Source organism: Monodelphis domestica, chromosome X, assembly GCF_027887165.1.
Source record: "Monodelphis domestica isolate mMonDom1 chromosome X, mMonDom1.pri, whole genome shotgun sequence".
Lineage (NCBI taxonomy): Eukaryota > Metazoa > Chordata > Mammalia > Didelphimorphia > Didelphidae > Monodelphis > Monodelphis domestica.
In genome coordinates this window covers 58,511,989-58,536,661 of record NC_077235.1, presented here as the reverse complement: position 1 = coordinate 58,536,661, position 24,673 = coordinate 58,511,989, and the positions used below count along the sequence as shown (strand labels likewise).

The following is a 24,673-nucleotide window of genomic DNA, read 5'->3' as shown; positions in this document are numbered from 1 at the left end:
TTAGCTACTCTTTGATCCCCAGTCATAACAGTCACAAAACAGTGCTAACAGAGTGTTTTCAAGTAGAGGTTCAGCTGGGCCTGCTTTACTGGACGGAAAAAAGAATGAACTCATTTTTAATTAGCATCATCCATTTGCATGCAAACACTTAATGTGTTGATGTCCTTAAAAACATTTTGTTCTCCTGAGCAGTTTAAACACACCCTTTGCAATTTTGTGCACATTTTTAATTTGCTTAGCAACTCCTCCTCTTCCCAGAACAGTGCAAAGGCAAACTTCAGCCCAGCTGCCCCTCAGCTTATCTATCCCAAATTTGGTATTAGTGGGGTCAAAATGAGGGATATCTTGCATTGAGATAGTAAGCTTTTAACACCCCAAAATGCTTTCACATCTGTTACCTCTTTTAAGGGAACGATGATGCCCATTTGACAGAGGAAGAAACTGAGACTCTGTGATGCTAAGTGACTTGCCCAAGGTCACATAGCAAATACGTAGGGGAGCCAAGGCTAGAACCCAGGTCCCCCGATTCCTAGGGAGAATGCCCTTTCTACTGGACCATCATGCCTCTGTAATTGCCCATGTTCTGCTGGTGACCTTCAGAGGCCTAAGATGTGAGTCAGATAGTTGGAGAGCCAAGACTAACCCTGTGCGCTCAGTTCTACACAAAGGAAGGCCTGGGAGAAGGGAAACATCGCCAAGCTCTTCCCCGTACTCGTGCCCCTGGTGGTCAGTCCCTCCTTCCCACCCTCCCAGCCCAGATATATTCTGTCACTGGAAGACCAACAGGGATCACTGACCTTTGGGCCCACTGGGGCAACTGCCATAACACTCAAGACTGTCCTGTCCCAGCATGGCCTCCAGCTACGCATACTCAGAACCTATGACCTCCATTCCTTATCGAAGGGTCTACTGGCCTTAAACCAAAACACATCCCCAGAGCAAGGGCCGGAGAGGACCCTGAGACCAGCAACCGCTCGATCTCAGAGTTTCTGAGCAGAAGCATATTAAGGAGCCCATGGTAACGTGGTAGGTGCCCAGAGGAAGCAGAGTTTGCCTTAGCTCCTAGGTGGAGCTTGCCTTTTGCCCTTTTCTTTGGCTTCAGTCTCGTGCCCTTGGATGAGCCCCTTCCCCCAAAGCAAAATCCTGCTTCTTGAGGCTTGAGTAAATGAGAAAAGATTGTGTCTTGATGGACGAACAGCAATACAGTAACACCCCAGTTAGCACCCAGACGACCAGAACCATGGTGGGCCTGACATCAGGGCACAGTGTCGGCCCAAAGGGCTGCCCTCTAAAGTGGCCCAGCTGAAGCCTGTGGGAACAAGGGGAAAGCCTCCAAAGTCCTTGAAATAACCTTTGCCTATGGCACTGCACAAATCTGAACTGGGCTGGGAAACCACTAGCTAATGCCTACAGTGAGTTCAGCAAAGCATTTGTTGGGAGGATGCAGGTCAGGTCAGCTATGAGCCTCTCATTTCCCAAGAACTTTGGGAATTTTCCTCCTTTTCCTGCAGCCGGGTGTAGTATTGTGAATTGAAGGATTTCAGATTTAGAACCAGAAGCATTCTTAGAAGCCATCTAATCCAACTGCCTCATTTTACATATTGGGAAACTGAGGCCTAGGGAGGTGATGTGATGAATGCAAGGTCACACACAAGATCATAGATCTGATGCTGGAAAGGGCTTCAGAGACCATCTAGTCCAACCCCTTTGTTTTACAGATGGGGAAACTGAGGCCCATAGAGGCCAAGTGACTTGCCCAAGGTCACACATCTGGTCACAGATCTAGAGCTGGAAGGGGCCTCACAGTCCACCTAATTCCTCCCTCTTATTTGGCAGAGGAAGAATCTGAGGCTCAGAGAAGAGGAGAAGGAACATGCCCAACGTCACTGAGCTAGTCAATGGCAGAGCCAGGACCTGAATGCAGGTTCTCTCTGATTCAGAAATCCAATGTTCTTTCCACTACAAGTACTGTCTAATGGTCCTGTTGTCTTTTGGAACTCCCTCTGGCTTCTTGCGTTTCTAATCAGACTCTATTTTTGAAATATCGGTTATTTCTCAATGATTATTTCAAAGAGCATAGATCACAGATCATAGTTCTAAAGCTGGAAGAGACCACAGAGGCCATCAAGTCCAAACTCCTCTAACTTTACAGAGGAGGAAACTGAGGTACAGAGAGGTTAACTGAATTGCCCAAGGTCACACAGGGTAATAAGCATAAGAGGTTGGATTTGAACCCCGATCCTCTGACTACAGAGGCAGTCTTTTCTCTGCTCTTGTCGACTTTGGAAGCAAATGTGGCCTTTGGGGACAAGATCTCATTTTTCCCCTCTAGGTTTATTTTCTCAGGCAATCTGAGCTGCATATTCCGCCAGGGCTTCTTTGGAGGTGCCGAATGTTGAAAACTTTCAAAGATAAGATGAGCCAGTAAACATTTCTGAGACAAGTCTCTACAGCCTATGAAGGGTCACCCCTTCATTGCCTAAATGGGCTAACCCTCGGTTAACTGAAAAAAAAATGTCACTAAGTGAAGCATCCCATCTTTCCCCACTTTGCTGGGTGCCTGAGGTGTTACTGTAATTTGTATTGCATTTGTGTTTCCCCAAAGTCCTTGCCCCTCAGAGACCTCACTTTATCCTTACAGCATCCTGGGAGAGGGAGGATGATTGCTCTCCCCATTTGGCAGATGGGGAGGCAGGCCCAGAAGGCTTTTCTGAGGCCTGGCAGCTGGTCTACCCAGTGGCTGGTGGGAAATAGTGTGCTTGAAGCTTTTAGTCAAGGAAAGCCAATTTGTTCACATTCCTATAATTGTCTGGTTCCAAGCTCTAAAACAGAGCTCTTGGGCTTGGGCACAGAAGGGGGCGATGTCTGCAATACCCTTTTCACTAAGTCTCGTAGTCACTCCTGGCATGAGGAGGGGACGTGTCATCCAAGCAGGACATAATCGTGCTATCCCACAGGGGTGAGAATCGGTGCTGGGAAGAAAGGGGAGGAAGGGAACATTGCACTGAGAAGGGAGGGACCCATAACCTGCATCTTTACTGGGCTACGTGGCGTCAAAGCGAGCATCCTTGTAATAGTATATTAAGCCCCTGGACATTTTGCCTTTTCCCCCTCAACTTCAAAACTCTAAAAGCTTAGATTGTGGATAGGAGAGAAACCATCTGTAACCTTTCCCGTGGCAAGATGTGTCCTCACCAGCCATAGGAAACCACTTATCAATTCATCTGCATAAAATCTTTTTCCTTGCTACAGACTCTGAAATTAACATACCTGGTGAACAACTGCAATGCATATGTCCTCAACAAAAAAAACACATTCACTCCGCCTTTATTAAATGCTTAGTATATGCAGAGCTCACACATGAAAATTCGTATCACTTTTTTAAAGGATTTATAGTCGAGTGCATGCATGGGTTAGACATGCACCTGAATGTGTACATTGCAAGTTGGAATATTATCAAGTACATTTGTGGGGTTTGGGACCAGACCTATGATTTCATTAGTATAGGGAACTCCCAGGTAAAAATTCCCTCTGCCAATGGGAGGCAGTTGCCTACAGCAGTGAGGGGTTAAGTAACCTGACCATGTGATCACACAGTCGGTCCATGTCAGAAGAGGTAGGAATTGAACCTGGGGCTTCTAACTTCAGATTTCAAGGCAGTCACTGCGTCATTCTGTCTCTCAATCTAAGCACAGAGGAAAGATAAAACAGGAAGCCCTGAGAGATTCAAAATGAGGGAGAGGAGAGGTATGAAGAATCATTTCTTAATGAAAGGCTGATGGAAGGTTTTGTGAAGGAGGTGGTAGCCAAGTTAGGCCTTGTAGGAAAAGTAGGACTTCAACATGGTGGGGAATTGTGGAGTAGAGTCTAGGTTTGTGCACAGGAAGGGAAGAGAACAGGATGAAGTCAAAGGCTAGCAAGTGGCCCAGCATATGTAAAAGGAGAGAGATGGGAGATGAAGAGAGGAAGTCAGGTTAGAAGCAGATCATCATGAACCTCAAATGCCAGGGTCTAGACTTTGGACATGTACTGAAAGGCAATAGAAAGACACTAAAGGTCATTCATTCCACTGGGAGGTGGTATCACCAAACCAGATCAGTCCTTCGCTTTTGCATCTCAGGGTCAGTGACAGATGGTTTCTATCCTACAAACAACCTAAGCCATCCGCTGGGTATCCAAGGCCCCAGGGTCTTTAGGAAGCCCTGCAGGATAGCTCAGGCCCTGCCTAGCTGACCTTGGGCCTCGAGCTTCAGAAAGTGGCCTGGCTAGCTACATGAAGGCCCAAGAGGGCCTACATCAACTGGGGAGCAGTTCCATGGACTGGCACCAGTCTGAGAACTGTAAAGCCCTAGGGTTTGGCCAGGGAATGCCCAGCCTTGGGGCACTGCTGAATCTCCCACTTGCCTTTGCAGGTCCCTCCCCACTGGGAGCATGTGACAGAATGATTCACCGAAAAAAGTGGCTGCTTCAAGGATCCCGAGCCAGATTTTTCTCTCTCCTTGGTGTCAGGCATGACACGAATATTGCTGATGGTGCAATGACCTTTCAATAGGAAAAACTGATTTTTTGTCCTTCAGTGCCTTATGGAACACTCTGAGACTTGCAGAAGTGCAAATCATCGTGGAAATGGTCTTGCTTTGCTTGAAAATCTAACAGACACACAAGCTAACATACACACACAAGGTGGATGGGCAAGATTCTCAAATGGAAATAATTCTTGTAAAAACAAGCAGTTTCACAAAAGCCATTCTTTGATATCACAGTATATATCACATCCTCAGTAAATGTCCATCCTGTTCTTTGACAAAACCAAACCAATTACCTGGATTCATTTCTATGAATACCAGCCCCTTCCCCTGCCCATGTTCCATCGTAGCTAAACCAATTTGAAATCTTTGTCTCCCATCACTTGAGAAGCCGACTGGCACTTCTAGTATCGGTTGCTCCCCAGATGTTTTGAGTATTCCCTATCGGCAGAGATTTTCTATCAGCCCTATATCCGTTCAACCTTCCTGACATGTGTATATCCTATGACCATGAACACAACCCTCTGAGAAAAGAGAATTCAAACACGCTGGACCCGTGACTTCTCTGCAGTTGGTCGGCAACCAGACTCCTTGGAAGACTTCTGTGATTTCCCAGTTGGTGAAGGGATTCCCTCTCCCATGGGTGGCAAGGGAACAGGACACGTCTTCTATCAGGCATACCTCTTGGTGCTTTTTTTCCCAATGGATTTCAAGCAGCTTGCCAAGAAGCCCAATCACTTTTCTTGCTTTCCGTATGTATTGGAATCCCCCATAGCTGAAGAGTTAGCAAGCACTTAGGTGAGAGAGACGCTGCTCCAAGCTGTGTTTCGAATCACTTTTTTCTCAGAACCAACACTGTGTTTGAGCTCTGCTTTCTCTGATAAGTATGCCTTTCAAGGGTCCAGCAATGGAAATAGGCTAGCATTTCACAGAGAGCTTACCATTTCCGCACTTCCTCCAGCTCACTTCTCTCTTGCTAGATGTGGCCCACCACCTGTCATTGCCTGTGACTGCCCTTGGCACTTCATCCCAGATTGCATGCGTCCTTTCCTGGTTGGCAAAGGCGAAAAATAAAGAAATTCAAGGCGTGTTCTTGATCCTACCGCTAAACAGAGATCCTCAGCACCACTCACTTGGGAGCCTCAAGATAGATCAGTCTCCCCACTGGGATGCACTGCCTAGAGGCCACTCCACTCCATCTATAAATAAGTAAATAGACCCATCTGTACTGCAGAATTCAACTGAGAAGTCTAAACAAGTCCAGTCTCCTCGCACTAATCAATTACTTTCTAGCTAGCAGTCTGCTTTTGGCAGTTTTTTAGTCTTAGCTCACTAATGATGAGTGCATATTGGAAGTGAGGAGACCAGAAAGACTGGGCCCATTTGAGTCCTCTCCCAAAGCTGGACTCTTGGGCCCAGAACTGGAGTATTTTCAATTCAGTCTTCAGAAGGAAACGGAGATGAAAAGTCCCATCGGATGAACCGTTAAAACCAAGAAAGTGTAACATAAACTCATTTCCCCAAACCGTTTGATAAAGAGAAGAACTCACCTGGCAAGTACTAAAACGGTATTGAACAAGGACAGAACTGTTGGGGGAATCTCCATTTTTTTCATGAAACTGTGATTTTCAGCTTTGGAATGCTATATATCATTCCCCACAGCAGGAAGCTACAGCTGTGCGTGACAACGTTGTATAACACAAACTGGCCTTGGACAGAGAGAAATGGCTATCGATGTAAGCTGTTCCATTTCTCGGCATGAAAACTTCACCAGGGTGAAGGGCCGGTAACTCAGTTTGTTATTTTTTTTTTAATTTGCATGTATAAACTTTTTAAAAGTATGGATGGCTTCAACTTCCTGCTACTAACTTTAAGCTATGAGAGTTCACGCAGTAGAGACTTGAGGATTCGATTTCTTTAGGGGTTCTTTTCCTTTTGTCAGCCAAACTGCACTAGAGTGAACAAAAAAAAATTCCCAAGCAAACTAATGGCTATCAAAGCATAAATTGCATGTGTGGGCAAAGTTCCCAAGCCTCAATGTAATGGGGGTATTGTACGAACAATTTTAGTACATTTTGTAAATAAAATTGTAAAGAAAATCCAGCTTCTCTGTTCTGATGTCCAGTTAGTCACCTGGAATGATTCCGCCTGCTAGATTCCCCACACTCATGCTCATCATCCTACCTAACCAGCCATGTGATCATTTAACACCGAGCCACTCACTCACTCACCCAGTCACCCATCTACCTACCTATCTACCCATTCATCTACCTAGCTACTTACTCATTTACCCAGTTTCCCATTAACGCATCTAGTTACCTATTCACCCACCCAGCCACTCATTCACCTCCTCAGTCAGCCACCCATTAACTCCCCACCCCCTGGCTCCGACTTGGGCCAAGACAGGCCCCTAGGCCTAGACTGTGGCGTATAGTCCCCTGAGCTTAGATTCGTTAAGATCCTTAGCTCCCTGAAGCAAAGGCTTCAGGTTGACTATGACATCTGGACACAGGGGCAGTTTGTGTCTCTTTCTAACCCTTTCTCCCTCTCTGTGGCAAATGCACAGGGCCCTGAGGATCTCGTGCTAGCTATCCTTTCCATGGCTCACCCAGATCTTCTGTACCAAGATGGTGCCTCGAGCTCTAGAACCAGATTGGACTGGATGGTCTCTAAGGTCCCTTCCAGCTCTAGGATTCAAATTGCTCTCTTGCTCTCTTACTTATCATAATCTATCTGTCTAGTGTCCCAGAGCTTTGGGGTGCTACTCTCTGCTATCTAACATAATAAGAAAACATTTGTGCTGCAGTGCTCATGGCTTAATGTGGTGATGGGAAATCTGTATCCTATCAAGAACTTATGTATGGCCCACAGGGGGAAAAATCAATTGAGGGCCACACAGATAATAGAAACAGCTTAATTTAGTTTGGTTTCCTTTGAAGTCAAGACACAGAAATCCTATGAGCATAAAACTTTATCAAATGAACATAGTCAATATTCTCAAAAATATTTTCATTTCCTATTAATGGCTGGTTAAAGGAGAAGTAGAGAGAGGGATGGGGGAATGGGAAGATAATGGGAGAGACTAGGGGTTGGAGAGAGGAAAAGACAATTGAGGAGAGAGGGAAAGATTGGCAAAGGAGAAAAGAAGAGAGAGTTTGGTGCTGAGAGGGAGAGAAATGCAGCGCAAGATAAGAATGTATGAGAATGAGAGAAAGATGAGGAAGGAGAAAAATAGAGGGAAGGAAGAGACTCAAGCTGGTTCTGAACTATTAAGTAATATTCATCAATTTGTTTTCTGCTTGGGCTGTGGCCTTCTGTGCTCAGAAATTCTAATTACCTGTTGCTCATAGTTCTTCAACTGCTTCTTATCCTTCATCTGCCATCTTATCCTTTGACTAGGGCACCCATGCAGGCCACCAAGGAGAGAAATTTTCCTCTGGGCTAAGGGTAGCGATTACTAGAAGCTCTCAGGGCCAAGAGCCAGCTAGCCATTTTGGGGAGGTTCCTCATCTCCGGCTTGATGTACCGTTACCCGCAGATGACCAATTTGTGTTCTCACAGGGTCTATGAGGCCAAGGCCCAAAGGAGCAACTACTTTCAGGCACTACGACAGGCTGATGTGAGAGAGTTTGTTTTTCAAAGCAGCCTTTGGATACCCCTGTAAGTAGGCCCATATTTGGGACATGGAAGCCAGTCGTGGCAGCAAGATCCCCAAATAGAGCTATTCAATTTTATTCCAATTCTCACAAAAGTGATCAAAACTTGGCCCTGGTTCTCTATGGCCACAGCTACCCCCACATGTAACGTGGTGGTGTTCTGTTAATGGTGCCACCTTCAAAGAAGGGCAGACCTCAAAAAGAAACAGTAAGCTCCTGGAATACCTCTGGCTAGAGAGCTCTTGACATGGTGCCAGGCCAGGCTCTGTTTCCCCTCTCCAGGGGAAATATTCAAGTGCTGAAATCACCACCTTCCATGTCCCTTTTTGTGACCAGGGTAAGAAATCAGTCAATGTTCTAAGATAGCATCTTCCATTCCCAGTTCTCGGGGAGTGAGTCTTCCTCTACTGCCTGGATCAGGTAAAGCAACTGAAGTCTTCTCTCTGGGGCAGCCTTTCCTCTCCCATGGAGGGTTTGCTTTCAGAACAGGAACCTGCCTTAACCATACATAGCCTGAGCGGCATGGAATAAGAAAGGTAAAACTTTTGTCATAGAAATGTCCCTGCATAGTGTCCATCGGCTTCTAAGAAATTGGCACTAACTCCAGTATTTCAAGGATCTCTGCTGTCAGGAGTGTTTGTAGTCAGCAAATTGAACCATGGCACAGCTCCCATCCACCTGGATGGGTGATCTTTGGGAGTTGTTGTGGACTAGATGGCCAGCTCTAAATCTAGGATACTATGTGTGATCTTGGGCAAGTCATTTCATTGCATTGATGATCTCTGAGATCTAAATTTAGGATCCTATGTGTGACCTTGGGCAAGTTCCTTAACCCCATTTGTCCTTAGTTTCCTCCTCTATAAAATGGTTATGGGGGGGGGGGGGTGGAGTAGATGGCCTCTGAGGGCACTTCCAGCTCTTAGTCTATGCTCCTATGAAAAAGTCCATTCCCTGGGGGCCAACCCTTTAAAGGTGAGCCTCTCTGAACCTAGTTAAACTGGTCCCCAGATGGCAGCCATGGTTTATTACCAGTGCCGGGCACCTTCACACTACTTTAAGTACTCATAGGAGCATAGAAGATGGTGATGAGAAAATCAAAACTTATTTTAAAGCCACAAGACAAGCTTATTGGTTAGAGGACTCCAATGCTGTGTCCTTTTCTAAGAGGAAGCGTCTCTCTTTTAAAGTGAATAACTACTACCTTGACTTGGTTGGCAAATCTGGATTCCTGTAAATAGAGGTTTGCATTTAGAATCTATCCTGAAGCCAAACAAAAGAAGCTTTGGGATTATCCAGGGCCTTTGCTTCTCTGCATGCCACCTCTTCTCTATCACCCTGCACCAGGTGAGGAATGGAATAATCTGGGGGTGAGGATATTACCAGGTAGGCATATTATCCAAACTTCACAGAATTAGGATACAGTGGAAGCAATCTGTAAGCATTTATTCATCACCTACTGCATACCAGACACCTTGCTAGACACTGGGGATACAAAGACAAAAAAAACAACCAAGAGAGTTCCTGCCCTCAAGGAGTTTACTTTCTCTTGGGGGAGCCAACATACCCAAGTGTAATTGCTTCTAAAATTCAGACAGTCTTTTGGGAGAAGAGTTGGAGAAATCAAGAAGGTTCTCATGAAAGAATCTCCATTAGAGTCCTCCTCTGATGCCTTCAAATGGTGCGGCAACCACCTTAGATGCCCAACATTTGCCCAACAAAGGGTAAGCTCTGGGAGTGTCTGCCTAGCTAGAAAGTCTTCAAGTGCAGACCCAGTACACAGTCCAGCTACATCTGGAAAGTCTTGTTATCAAAGGATTGACTACCAGGTGATGAATCACCCAGGCCCTGACTATCTCCTAAGGCACAGAGGACCCGTAGTGAAGGTGGGGTAGGGAGAGTGTAGATCTTTGCTCTCAAAGGCAGTCGTGGTATAATATCAAGAGTACTACATTTTAAGGCAGAGAACCTGGCCTCCAGCTGCTGGGCTGACCTTGGGTAAGTAAGTCCCTTTCCCTCTCTGGGCCTCAGTGCCACCACCTAGAAGACGAGAGGGTTAGACTAGATCAGGGGCTCTTAACCTTTCTGGTGTCATGGACCCTGTAAGCAGTCTGCTGAAACCACCTCTGAATAAGGTTTTTAGATGCACAAAAGAAAATGCAAGCGATTACAGAGGAAACTAGTTCTTCAAAACAGTTATCAAAATATTTACAAAACCAGTTTCCAGATATCAGGTAAAGAATCCCTGAACTGGATGGTCTCTGAGGTCCCTTCCAGCTTGAAATTCTCTAGTCCTTAGTAAAGGCATGTTTCATACATGTTTAACACTGGGTGGCTCAGTAGATGGAGAGCCAGGCCCAGAGACAGGAGGTCCTGGGTTCAAATTTGAACTCAGACACTTCCTGGCTGTATGGCCCTGGGCAAGTCACTTAACCCCCATTGCCTAGCCCTTATCACTCTTCTGCCTTGGAACCAATACATAATATTGATTCTAAAGTGGAAGGAAGGTAACGGTTTAAAAAACAAAACTACATTGCTCACAGTTGTCCCCCTTTGACAAATTAGAAGTGGCTTTAGGACCTCAGAGGCCCTTCCCATGGCCCTAGTCATAAATGGAGGCCTAGCTAATAGAAAGTATCAGTTAACAGGCAAATAAACCATTTCCTATCATATCAAGCTCACATAGAATCACCAGGAACCATGGCTAAGTCTAGAAGTAGTACTGAATAAACAAGAGGAAGGTGCCCTCTTACACTGGCATTTCTCTTGGCATGGCCAGCCTGGTGCCAGGTAACTGACTCTAAGGAAAAGGGGAAATAATGTTTTCTTTTCTTTGGCAACCACAGGCCTGCTTGAGGAAGGCCCATGTTTGCTCTAGGCCACATATCGCATTTGAACAAAGGCAGAGCTTCAGTGGTTGGGCCTCTGGGAAGAGTCAGAAGCAAAAGCAAATGAACACAAGGTCACTCTGACAGCTTCCAGAGGGCTTCCTGGTTGAAGAGGTATCTGAAATGGATTCTAAAGGATGGCTAGGAATTCAGCGGTGGAGAAGAGTTGGTATAGCACTGGACTTGGAGGCAGTAGATCTGGTTCAAATTCTGCCTTGTAAGCTATGTGGCCTTGGGCAAGTCTCTTCACCTCTCTGTTGGTCCTCAGTTTCCTCATCTATAAAATGAGGAGATTGGCCTTGATGACCTCCAAAGTCTAAATCTATGAGCCTAGGAGGAAAAAGTGAGAGGGACCATGATGGGGAAAGGGAGAGGATGCTCGGTGTGCCTGGCAAATCAGCCCCCTCTGAGTAACTAGTGTTTGAAGAACTCGGCCCACCACCCACACACACCATGTCTGACCTCAGGCTATATAGGAAAGACCCATCTTATTTAATTGTCCCTGTCACCAAGTAGCCCTTGTACTACCTCCTGGCTGTCCAGGCTACCCAATGACAATTCCCTACCCCAACCCCAGCATGAGTGTTTTGGACCCCCTCTGTTCTACCCCAATGTATCGTTCAGATGCCATCTCTTCAAAGGGTACTAATGGGCTGCTGAGTAGACCCATCATCCCTGCCAAGTAACCATGCCTTACCTCCTAAAGAGTGGACCAGTGAGAAGAAGCCGTTTAGACAGAGGCTACCATCTCTCACACTGTTCAAAGAACGTCCCTTCCTGACCCCATCCCTCCTCTGTCAGTCATCTAAAAGGTCAGCAAAGCCTTCCAAGCTCTAAGGCTTAGGAGAGAAGGCAGACAGGAAGGCTTCCTCCAGCTCAGGGCAGGGCGTAGGCCCAGCAAATGAGCATCTGCTTGTCTACAGGCCCCAAAAGACATTGCCTTGGCCCTCTCTACTAGGTGGAACCTTCTTGAATAGATTCCAAGGCTTCTCTGCTCACCAAGTCCCTGTGCGAGGGCATATGGGACCTGAAGCTCACCATGATCACACACACCTCCACCATCTCATGGCCAAACAGTCCAATAACACTTTCACAGAGCACGTACGATCAATCCGTCCTTGGTAACCAAGCAGCGAACGCCACCAATGAGAGGTGGCAAAGCCTAATAGAAGGACCACGGGCCCTGGTACCCGGAGATGCAAATTCAAATAGTGCTTTTGCCATTTGCCCGTTGTGTGCCTTTGGACAGCTCTATTCACCACTCAGGCTCCCACTTTGCAGACGCCAAACAGAGAATAACTCTTGCCCTCCCCGCCTTACAAGGTGCTCAGGAGGAAGGTCAGCCCAGAGAGTGGTGGTGGTGGTGGTGGTGATTATTTCAGCTTTATTGATCCAGCAGGGATGGGAATGGGGGCTAACCATTCCTGTCACAGAATCACAGAATGGCACAATTGGTGGATAGCTTCAAAGCCATCTCAGCCAACCCATTCATGAACAGACTCTGCCCCAAACACCCAACAAATGGTCAGCCAGTCTGTTGGATGACCCCCACTAGGGAGATTCTTCTCCTCCCCATTTCTCCTGACCCAAACATCCAGGTGTCCAGACATCCACACAGAGCAGAACCATTTATTCATTCAACATTCAACCAACAAACATATGACAGGCACAGACAAAAATAAGTTACATTGTTTGGGGTGTGGAGGCCGAGAAGAAGGAAAAGACTACAGGAGCCTAAATCTAAACCAGGAGGGGCTCCCAGAGTCCGTCTAGTCTAGCCCAGTCATTTTAGAGCTGAGGAAACTGAACATAAGAGAAAAGAAGAGACTTGCCCAGAGTTGAAAATATAGCAAATATCAGAGGCAGGATTCGAATTTGAGTCCTCTGACTCCAGAAGCCATTGTCATTTCCTTACTCTTCTGTGCTGCTTCCAAGAAGTAAATCCAAAACATTTCTCTCAGATGGATTATTTATTTCATTGTTGTAAGGAATGCCTAGAAAGGAAGCCTCTTTTACAAATTCAGAGTCACAACTCTCAGCCTGAGAGAGCTGCCCAAGGCACTTACCAGTTAAGGAACTTTCCTGGCAGCACCCAGCCTTACAACACTGCTGGTCTTTGTGAGTCCAAGGTCGGCTTTCTAGCCACTAAGCCACACTGCCTCTCAAAGTAGATTAAGAAAAATACAGTGGGTAGCTGAGTGGCTCAGTGGATTGAGACTCAGGCCTAGAGACAGGAGGTCCTAGGTTCAAATCTGGCCTCAGACACTTCCCAGCTGTGTGACCCTGGGCAAGTCACTTGACCCCCATTGCCTAGCCCTTACCACTCTTCTGCCTTGGAGCCAATACACAGTATTGATTCCAAGATGGAAGGTGAGGGTTAAAAAAAAGAAAAAAATACAAAGTCATTTCAAGAGGGAAAGGGCGATATGCTTGGGTCCTTAAAGTCGTGGGTACAGGGAGATCAGATAAAGGAGACCGCACCAGAAGTGAGTCTTGAAGGAAAAGAGAGATTCTAAGAGGTGGGAGGGAGGAAAGGACAGAGAGCTTTCCAGGTATGGCAGAGACTTCTTGTGCAAAAACATAAAGACAAAAGCTAGAATGTCCACAGAACATGATATAGACCCATTTGAGCTGATACGGTCAGCAAGTGTAGAGAAAAGAGAGAAAAAAGGGGAGCCAGGCTAGTCCTAGAGGCCAGCAGCAAATTGGGGTGGGGTGGGGGTATGAACCAGGAAAAGAACCAAAGAAAGAGCAAGCAGGCAGGGAGGAGATGGAGAAGATTCAGGAAGAGACATTGTACTGCTCCATAGTGCCAAAGGCTGCAGAGAGGTTAAGAAGGATGGGGACTGGGGCAGCTAGATAGTACAGTGGATAGAGTGCAAGATCAGGAGTCAAGACGACATGGGTTCAAATTTGACCTTAGCCACTTCCTAGATGTGTGACCCTGGGCAAGTCACTTAGCCCCCATTCCCTAGCATTACTGCTCTTTTACCTTGAAACCAATCCTTAGTTTTGATTCTAAAACAGATGGCAATGATTTTTTTTAAAGCAAAACTAATTAACACGAAGGCCAATTCCCACTGCCTAGCCCTTACTGCTCTTCTGTTTTAGAAATGATACTAAGACAGAAAGTAAGGATTTTTAAAAGAAGGACAGGGCCAGCCATTTGAGTCATTGATGAAGAGCTCAATGGTAATCCTGGGAAGAACAGTTCAGTTGAGTGATGAAGGTAGGAGGCAAAATGCAAACAGTCAAGGATTGAGGGATAGGAGGAAGCAATGGACATTCCAGCTCGGAATCTGGCTGGAAAAAGGGAAGACAGATAGAGGATAGCTGGAGGGAAATGGAGAGCCAAGGGAAGCTTTGGTTTGATTTGTAAGGAAAGGGAAGACTTGAGCATGTTTGTAGGCAACTGGGAAGGAGCTGGTAGGTAGGGAGAGGTTCATTATTTGAAAGATGGAGTCAAAAATTATTTCTCCAGAAAGGCCTTGTCAGAGCCCATCCTGAAGCACTGTAGTACAGAATGACTAGAACATTGGCCATAGAGTCACAAAGATCTGTGTTCAAATCCCACCTCAGAACATTACTAGCTATAGGACCCTGGGTAAGTCATTTAACCTTTCTGAGTCTGTTTCCTCCGATGTTTTCTCCAGTTCGAACAGTTTAAGATCTTATATATGATCATGGCCAAATCACTTCCCCAACCTGGTTCCCCTTGTGTAAAATGAGAAGCTTAGCCTAAATGGCCACAAAGATCCCTTCCAGCTCTAGACCTATGGACCTGTATGTGGCCTTGGTCAAGTCCCTTCCCCTCCCTGAGCTCAGTTTCCTCCTCTGGAAAATGAGGGGGTTGGACTGGATGACCTTGGTGGACCTTCCAAGGCTAAACAGTCAACAACAGGCTCTCAAAAAAGGGACAGCACACACACTTTTAAGCTTAATCTACATTAACACTTTCTTAGTGGCTTTCTTAAGGCTAGACAATCAACAAAACAATAAACTGAGCCATGATTGGTAGGTAGTGTTTGCCAGTTGCTAAAGTGAGGGAGGAGCCAGCCCTAATTCTAGGACCCATGATGTGACTTTTGACAAATCATTTAGGCCTCTTGGGCCTCAGTCTCTTCCTCTGTCAGTGAGGGGTTTAGACTGGCTGGCCTTGTGGTGGCTTCCAGCCCCAGACCTGGGTGCAAAGATCCTACAAAAGTGCTTTGTAAACCTCAAAGCACTAGAATTTGGAATGGTTCTGCTTCTTGACTGCTGTTTCCTTTTCATGTATCAGAGCCCAGGGCTGTACAGGAGAGGTAGTTTAAGAAGCAAATGGGCTAAACTGAGGGTCAGAGGCTCTAGTATCAAATCCCAGTTCTATTCCTTACTCTCCGTGTAACCTTGGCTGAGTCATTTCCCTTTGCTAGGCCTCTGTCTGTTCCTCTGCAAACTGAGGACCAGGTGGCCTCTGAATTCCCTTGTAGCTCTACATCTATGACCCTGGGCACGTGACTCTGCTTTCCTGGGTCTCAGCTTCCGCATCTGGAAGATGGAAGGTTTGGATGGCCCCACAGGGGGTCCCTTCCAGTATGGGTTAGCAAGCATGGCAGCAAAGGGCACGCCGGTAATCCTATAGAAGACCAAAGCTTTATGGCAATTCATTGCGGTCCACGAGCCCCGTATCTCTCCCCTCTCCCATTTCACTTCTGGGCTACACCACGAGGTTGGGGAATCCCGGCTAGTTGGGTTGCTGGAGGAGGAGATCTACACACATCCCCAGGGCCACCCACAACTCCAGCAGGTCAAAAGAGGCGGTCATCCTCGGGCAGGGGTGGTGAGGGAACGCTTCGCTGAGGAGACACACGGAGAGCCGCCACAGCCCAGGGAAGCTCACGTCCAGTCTGATCCCTTCGAGATTCTGTAGTATCTGGAGTTCCTGCCCCATCCTCCGCCGCCCCCAAGGACTCAACTGAGAGAGAAAAGCTTTCTGACAGCTTGCTTTGGGCCCAGCCGGGGTTCCGCCCCGTCCTCCACTACCTCCACTTTCCCTGCAGAAAAGAATCAAACGCTGGGCAATCATGGCCGCCGCCGCCGCCGCCGCCGCCGCCGCCGCCACCGCCACCGCCGCGTCCCAGCAGTATCCACAATTGGTATTCTGGGAGCCCACGAGCACCGCCAAGCTTCCTGCTCACCGCGGAGCAGCGGCGGACAGTTTCATTTGTCTGCTGAGTCACAGTAGACAAAGTCTAAAAGTATTATGGAGCCGGCTTGACAGTCTCATAAATAATCCCGCGTGGGCACGTGCGGCCAGCCTCGGGCTGCCCGGCCACCCCGCCCGCCAGCGCTTTCCCGAAGCTTTCATCTAAGCAAAACGGGTCATTTGCATTTCGCTAATAAATATTCAGGAAGTCCCAGCAAGTCAGTCAGTGCTCCAGGAGCCAGGGCCCAGAAACGCCGGCGCTAACGAGCTGGGCAACAAAAGCCCTGCCCAAGACAATGGAGACCCTGTGTCTCTCCCTTTCTCCCTCCCTCCCTCCCTTCCTCTCACTCTCTGTCTCTCACTTCTTCCTTCACTCTCTCTCTCTGATTCTCCCTCTGTGTGTGTCTCTCTCACCCTGTCTCTGTCTTTCTTTGTCTCTGTCTTTCTCTTTCCCTTACCTCCCCCTTCACCACTTTCTCTCTCTCCTTTCACTTTCTCTCTCTCTCTCTCTCTCTCTCTCTCTCTCTCTCTCTCTCTCTCTCTCTCTCTCTCTCTCTCTCTCTCTGTCTCTCTCTCGCTCGCTCGCTCGCTCTCTCTCGCTCTCTCTCCCTCCCTCCCTCCCTCCCACTGTGTGTCACCTCTCTCTTTTTCTCTCTCTCCTCTTTATTCACTCTCTCTGTTTCTCCCTCTGTGTCTCTCTTACAACTGTCTCTCTTTCTCTCACCTTTCCCTTCACTTTCTCCCTCCCTCCCTCGCCCCCCCTCTCTCTCTCCTTTCTTCACTCTCTCTGTTTCTCCCTCTGTATGTGACTCTCTCTGTCTTTCTTTGTCTCTCTTTCTCTCACCTCTCCTTTCACTTTCTCCCTCCCTCTCTTTCTCATCTCTTTCTTCACCCTCTCTTTTTCTCTCTGTGTCTCTCTCACCCTGTCTCTGTCTTTCTTTGTCTCTCTCTCTCACCTCTCCCTTTCTCTCTCTCTCCTTTCTTCACTCTCTCTGTTTCTCCCTCTGTGTGTGTCTCTCTCATCCTGTCTCTGTCTTTCTTTGTCTCTCTTTCTCTCACCTCTCCTTTCACTTTCTCCCTCCCTCTCTCTCTCTCACCTCTTTCTTCACTCTCTCTTTTTCTCCCTCTGTGTCTCTCTCATCCTGTCTCTCTCTGTCTTTCTTTGTCTCTCTTTCTCTCACCTCTCCCTTCACTTTCTCTCTCCCTCTCTCTCTCACCTCTCTCTTTCTCTCGTTCTTTCTCTCTCGTCTCTTTCTTCACTCTCTCTGTTTCTCCCTCTGTGTGTGTCTCTCTCACCCTGTCTCTGTCTTTCTTTGTCTCTCTCTCTCTCTCTCTCTCTCTCTCTCTCTCACCTCTTTCTTCACTCTCTCTGTTTCTCCCTCTGTGTCTCTCTCACCCTGTCTGTGTCTTTCTTTTTCTCTTTCTTTCTCTCACCTCTTCCTTCACTTTTTCTCTCCCTCTCTCTGTCTGTCTGTCTCTCTCCCCTATTATAAGGAAGATGAGTAGCAGGGAAGTGATATCACAATGTCTCATAATGGGGCCCTCTGGGGTTGCCCACAGGAGCTCCTCCTGAGATGCCCCTTCAGTGCCTCAGTGCCGGAGCTCTGTGAACAGCAAAAACACGGGGCAGGGGTATTGTCTCACACTGGTCAATCTGCTAGGTGGGAATTTGGGGAGCCGGATCCTGAGAGAAAAGAGAGCTGGGGCATTGGAGCTCAGAGCAGCCAATATTTGGCAGGGAGTGAGATGGGTGGAGGGGAGCGAGTGGAAGAGATTCACTGAGTCTGACAAGCCCAAGCTAGCTGTGACACTGGGGGTGGCTGGCCCCAGGTCCCATAACCTCATGTTGTCATCATGATACATGGGACTATCACTGGATGCCTTTTGCAGTTCAGATTCCTGGTTCGTGCCATTCCAGAAACCAGCAGGCACCCCACCTGGAGGCCCCAGTCAAGCAATTGTCATTATCCATCTAGGCCCACCTACCTGCACCCAATCGAACTTGCCTGTGACCACCTGTCCTTGGAGCAAGGTCATATGTAGCACCCGGTGACCCAGAGCCAAAGAAGGAGGCCCACAGCTCAACTTCTGTTTTCCCTCTTTCACTGTGTCTTGCCTTTAGCCTAAGCCTTTTGATTTATTGTTACCCTAAGGCCAGAGCATCTGGTCCCTTCTAGAAGACCCAGAGAGGCATCTCTTATTTGCCAAGGAACATTTGGACACTTCCAAAGAGCAGGGTTTCCCAGACTCCTCTAGCCAAGAAGGAGCACCATGGGTCTGAAATGTATTGATGATACCGACAAACACTGGTCCAGGCGGTTGGGAGCTCTGGACTTTGTCCAGATCCAGGATTTCATGAGATTAGATAACTCCTGGCGAGGAAAACCCTTGTACTACTGCATGGCAGGGCCCATTCTTGACCTTTGAGTCTTCGAGCACTTAGAGCGTGGGGCACTGGGCCAGGTAGTCAAAATGTCTCATGAATGACATTTGAAATGACATTTGAACTCCAGCCTTCCTGACTCTGAAGTTCCCAATGTACCATACTATGCTATCTCTCTAAACTATGGAACATCCTCTGGTAAAGAGAATGAGTGTCAGGTGGAGTTGAGAAGACCTGGGTCCAAATCTGGCCTCAGCTGCTTCCTAGCTGTGTGACCCTGGGCAAGTCACTTAACCATCATTATCTTGCTCTTCTGTCTTAGAATTGATACTAGGACAAAAAAATAAGAGTTAAAAAAACGTGCATAGCTAAAGTTACTGTCCTACTCCTCTATTGTCTTCTCTTTCTATTCTTCTCTTCTCTGTAAGAGCCGATAATCCTCATGCCATTCCATAGACCTTAAATTGGGCCCTGGGCTCCCAGGCTCACCCCTCATCCCCATTCTCACAAGTCTATCTGATGAACCAGTCCTGCTAACACATTCACAGCCAATAGTGACTCGTGTATTATCAATCCCCACCTCCATGAGACTCAAGGAAATGACAAGAAAGCTTCAGGGATCTATAGGGCATAAGGCAGGTAATTTGAGTATCATTATTCCCATTTTAGAGATGAGGAAACTGAGGTTCAGAGACTGTCCCTTATTCTGTTACAGCAGTAAATGTCATAACAAGGACTCACACAACTATGGCCAAACAAGATATATACACAATAAACTGGGAGGAATCAGCAGAGGGAAAGTACTAAGACCAACAGGGATTGGGCCAAGCTTCCTGTTGAAGGTGAGTCTTTAGGGGCACTTGAAGGAAGCCAGGGAAACCAAGTCACAGAGATGAGGAGGGAGAGAACTCCAGCTCCGAAGGACGGTCAAAATGCCCAGTCAGAAGATGGCATGTCAGAAAGAGTGAGGAGACCAGTGACACTGGATCCCAGAGATCATCAGGGTGAGTAAGAAGCCTGGAAAGGTAGGAAGCAGCCAGGTCACAAAGGGCTTTGAATGCCAAACAGAGGATTTTATACATGATTCCAAAGGTAATGGGGAGCCACAGAAGTTCACTGAATTGGGAGGTGGAGGCAGTGACATGACTGACCAGACTTGTACTTTAGAAAGATCAATTTTATAGCTGAATGGAGGACAGCCCAGAGTGGAGAGAAACAGTAAATATTAAGCACCTACTGCGTGCCAGACATTTTGCCAAGAGCTGAGGATACAAAGGAAAACAAGACTGTCCCTGCTCTGATAGAGCTCACGGTCCAGAGGGGGCATCATAGGAAAACAACTCTGTACAAACAAGACAGATCCAGGGCAGATGGGAAATAAGCTTAGTGGCAGGGCTCCAGAATGGGAAGACTTTAGGCTGAGAGACCAAGTCACGGACTACTGAGATGGTCCAGGCTGGAGATGTTAAGGGCCTGCATGAGGGGGCTGCCACTGTCAGGGATGTTAGGAGGAATAGAATCAACAGGACCTGGTGACAGATTGACTGTAACCTCCATGACCCTCAGTTTCCCCCTCTGTAAAATAAAGGGGTTGGGCCAAGCAGCCTCAGGCTATAGAATCCCATGATCCTTGCTCTCTTCTACTCCCTCTAACAGGTTTTATGTGTGTATAACGGGGCATAAATATGAAAAATCCATGTCGCATATAATGATTTACAGTTATTAAAATTAAATAAGGGGAAAATCTTTGGCACTCACATTCATTTCCTTATTCTGAGACAACATCCCATTCTACTGATTGCAATATAAACAAGTCCTGGGTAATGATTGTGATATCCCATTAAACTAATGGATTTAATCTCATAAGTCATTTTTATGGAGAAAATTTAAAATAGTGTATTAATTTCAAACTGAATACATTTATGGTTTGTTCCAGGAAAACAGATTACTAGGAGGAATGTCAACAGTCATTACTTCCTGGTGTTATTTACCTGATCCCAATTTCCTCACTAATGCCACAGCGTGGGGAATGAATACCCCGCCATCGGAAATGTATACAGTGCAGAGACGAGCCACATTAGAAACAGCAGCCATTGCTATTTACGGCTCCTTATAAGAACACCATTTTTATTTCTTTTTTTTTTTTGCCTTCTGACTATTTCTTCCTGTAATCACCTGGAAGAAAAATCTGGAATGAAAAAAATCTAAAGTGAAATCATCAAGAAACCAGGAACAGTTCTCCTCACAAAGAGTAAAAACATTATTATTTCTATTTTTCTGAGGAGGATGCCGAGCCTCAGGGAGAGGACGTGACTTGGGGAAGCTCTTATCTTGCAGCTGCGTCTGTTCATTCCATTTTCCTGATGATATCGATAGCAGCTCCTTTGTTTTTTGCCACTGTGACCTTGGGCAAGTCACTACTTCAACTGTGTGCGCCTCAGTTTCCTCCTCTGTCAAATTAAAGGGTTTCCAAGGTCTCTATGATCACATGTAACCCCTTAAGGTTTGCAAAGTCCTTAAAATCAATGATCTGCAACAAGCCTGTGAGAGAAGTGCTTTTCTCTCCATTTGATGGGGAAAATCAAGCTTGGAGACATGACTTGGTCTTGCTCACTTATGTCAGCCTGGGACTCAAACCAGGCATTATGACAAGGAAATCACTTTAAAAGACTGTACAGCATCCAGAAGCCAAATGTAATATTCTTTCCAGTGAGTCATGGAAAGCTTGGGATAACGAGAGCCTAGTTCATAGCCCTTGGGTGATGGGAAGGTATCAGGTCAACTTGAGCAGGCTCGCCACCCCCCTACCTCCCTTAGTGTATAAATACCCCAAGGTACTTTGTGCTATTTCTTCAATGCCATTCTAATTCACTAAGCAGTCCCAGAAAGAGTAACACATGGCTGCTGGAGGCACCCCATCTTCCCACACTCAGTTTCCCGAGGACACATCTCTCAGACCCATGCGTTCATGGACAGAGACAGCCCGATCTAATTATATGTCTCTTTTTCTTATACTTCCTTCTAGGGTACTACATCCATTTCCTACTCCTAGATGTTCACTCCAAGATCTAACCTTTTAACCAGTCAGAGCCCTGACCGTGGACTTGTCATCTGTTGTACAGCTTAGACCTGTAGAGCCTTGGCCAAGCCATCTACGATCTATTCCTTTCAGCACTTTGGGGAATTATTCCAGAGCAAACGCAGATACTACAGATGTATACCTATATCTCTTTCTTGAAGGAATGAGGGAGGAATCTCACCAAAGGGGAGAGGCTGCCTTTCCATTCATCAGCAAAGTTCTGGGCGGAGTAGAGTGTCTACACAAGAAAGCTGTTGTTGAAATCCTGAGGAAGGGAGACTTCTTACCCAGGAATGCTCACCTATACCCACACTGGAGCTATTCATGCTTTTCATGACTCAGAATCAAGCTAACAGTTGCCTTGGGGGTCTTAACTAGCCATCAGGACACAAGAAGGCCCTCAAGTGAAGATTGAAGTCATACATTCGTCCTCATAGAAAAGGTTATCGATATGCATTCTGACCCAGGAGCCACAATAATACAACCAACTCTTTAGAATCAAAGAGCAAATGATCCAGTTTGTGAATGATCTGGGCTCTTGGCTTTTCATCTTTTATCAAGAATCATGGTATATACTCAAGATTGAATTCGAACCACTTTACAACTGGCGCCTTCCTACCTTTCCAGCGTTCCTAAACTCCCATGAGTCTGTGGTTTAGCCATACTAGCCCACTCACCGTTTCTCATACGTGATGCTCTAGCTCTCGTCTTCATGCCTTTGCACTGACTGCCCCTATGCCTGAAACATTCTCCCTCTTCACCTCTTCCTTTTATAATTTTGGTTTCCTTCTAAATTCAGCGCAAGGGCTCCCTCCCTTCTACAGAAAACCTTTCCTGATCTCCCCAGCCTGCCAGCTGCTAGTATTCTCCCTTCTTGTCTTCATTTTGTATATGTTTTGAATATATTCTGTGTATCTTCTTATTCTGGTTCAAATTAATTTGCGTGCTAAGCCAGAGAGGAGCTTGGGAATGTCTAACCCTAAGTGAGATAATTGTCTGGAAGGGGGTGGGAGCATGTGAGATCTCAGCTCAGGCAATGATGATGAAAAGAAAAACTTAATGTTAGCTCAGGAGCCCTCTGCCTGACTCTCATTAGCTGGGTGTGGTAACTCTGCCTAAAGAGCTGTCATTATGTTCCAAATCACTAATTAGAGAAGAGCAAATTAAAGCAACTCTGTGCTCCCACCTCACACCCATCGTACTGGCTAAGATGATAAAAAGAATGGAAAATCACAAATGTTGGGGGGCAATAGGGAAAACAGACACATTAATATACACTCTTCATGAAGCTGTGACGGGGTCACATTCTGGAAAGCAAGTTGGAACTGTGCCCCAAAAGTTACTGAATTGTACATACTCTTTGACCCTGTAATATTATTCCTGGGCCTAGCCCCCAAAGAGATCAAAGAAAGAGAAAAAAGGCTCACGTGGGCAAAAAGATTTGTAGCAGGCTTTTGTGGTGGCAAAGAACCAGAAACTAAAAGGGTGTCCACCAATTAGAGGAACAGATTTTGTGTCATAAGAAATTATGGTTTCAGAGAAACCTGGGAAGACTTGTATGAATCAATGCGAAGTGACGTAAGCAGAACCAAGAGAACAATTTATACTGTAGCAGCAGCATTGTGAAGACGGGCAACTTTAAAAGATTTGAGAACTCTGAGCCAGCCACATAATGATTCCAGAGGCCTGGTGATAAAACATACTATCTGCAATCTGAGAGACAGGTGACGGACGGACTCAGAGACATTGGGGGGGGGGCATGGCTAACGTGGAAATTTGTTTTGCTTAATTATGTACATTTGTCACAAAATTTTGTTTTTCCTTTTTCCCCAAATGTGGGGGAGGCAAGAGAAAGAGAAAAACAAATTTTAACTCATTTTTAAAAATAAATTTTAATTTAAAAAAATAGAGATCCATCCACTTTTTTTAATCAGGGAGAGATTCTAGCCACTATAAACAAGCAAACTTAAACTGGGATGGCTGGGAGTGGAGGGGGGCGCCTAAAGACATAAAGCCCTGAAGCTGAGAACAGTCACCACAAGGTCACCATCAAAATAATATGCCTATCTGCCTTCAGACCCATAGGAACAACAGAGTAACAAACCCAGTTGATGCCACGCCCAATAGGGAGCATGCCCAGTCAGAGCAGTGCCATTATGCCAGAAGGCATAGGTGGTACAATGTCAGAGGCCTGAGTTACCCCTCTACATGTGTACCCTAAACACATATGTTCCCTAGGTATGAATCCTTTATGCAGGAGCCCTATACATGCCCAGTCTCCCAAGCATTGACGGTGTGTTTATTTGTGGGACCACATAGCCAGGTTTATGAGAGCAATGTTGTATTACAAGATTTTTAAGTAGGCCATTTATTCCATGCCTTTGTTGTGAGCCCACTGTGCCCAGTCATTGACTAGAGCAAAAAGTCAACAACTGGAAGGAGTCCATGAGCAGTGGTTTTAAGTGCCTTAGGAACCATAAAAAGTACCTGGAACCTGGGCTAGCTATTCTCAAGGGCCCCACATGTGAGAGGTGTTGTCCCAGGAGTGATCTCTACATTCCATCCTTCTCCCATTCATTTCCTCTGATGATATATGGGCCTCATGCAGCAATCACTCAGCTTCCCATCCTTGAGGCTGCTGAACTGCAAAAAAGGTCTTTATCACCCAGTTTCCCACTGACTGTCCTTCGATGAGCCTTGAAACCTGGGCTCAGATAAAGTGGATCAACTCAGTGTCTTCTCTGAAAGGGGTCTGTTGGGTAACGGTATAAAAATAAAAAGACTTCAACTGGACTCATGCTGTAGCACATAACCTACAGGAACCTACAGGAACTCAAATGGGCATCAAAATCCAACCACGGCCCCCTCTCCTCCCTCTTAACCATCACAACATTCATTTCCTTAGTGCTTTAAGGTTTTCCAAATACCTTGCTTTACCTTTTGAAATACCTCCCTTTTG

The 24,673-nt window shown here is 46.4% G+C and overlaps 1 protein-coding gene across 4 annotated transcripts in view; it reads left to right on the top strand.

Moving 5' to 3' along the window:
• GRIA3 (glutamate ionotropic receptor AMPA type subunit 3) overlaps positions 1-23,622 on the top strand; it is a 306,481-nt gene extending 282,859 nt beyond the window's left edge. For 2 of the 4 annotated variants that reach the window (XM_056809187.1, XM_056809188.1), the window contains exon 16: positions 4,413-6,625. The gene's annotated coding sequence lies outside the window, so the exon portion shown is untranslated. Of the gene's footprint in view, positions 1-4,412; positions 6,626-21,660 lie in introns of those variants that run through there. The other 2 variants (XM_056809190.1, XM_056809189.1) reach the window with 2 other exon arrangements.
• The last annotated feature ends 1,051 nt before the right edge of the window (positions 23,623-24,673 follow it).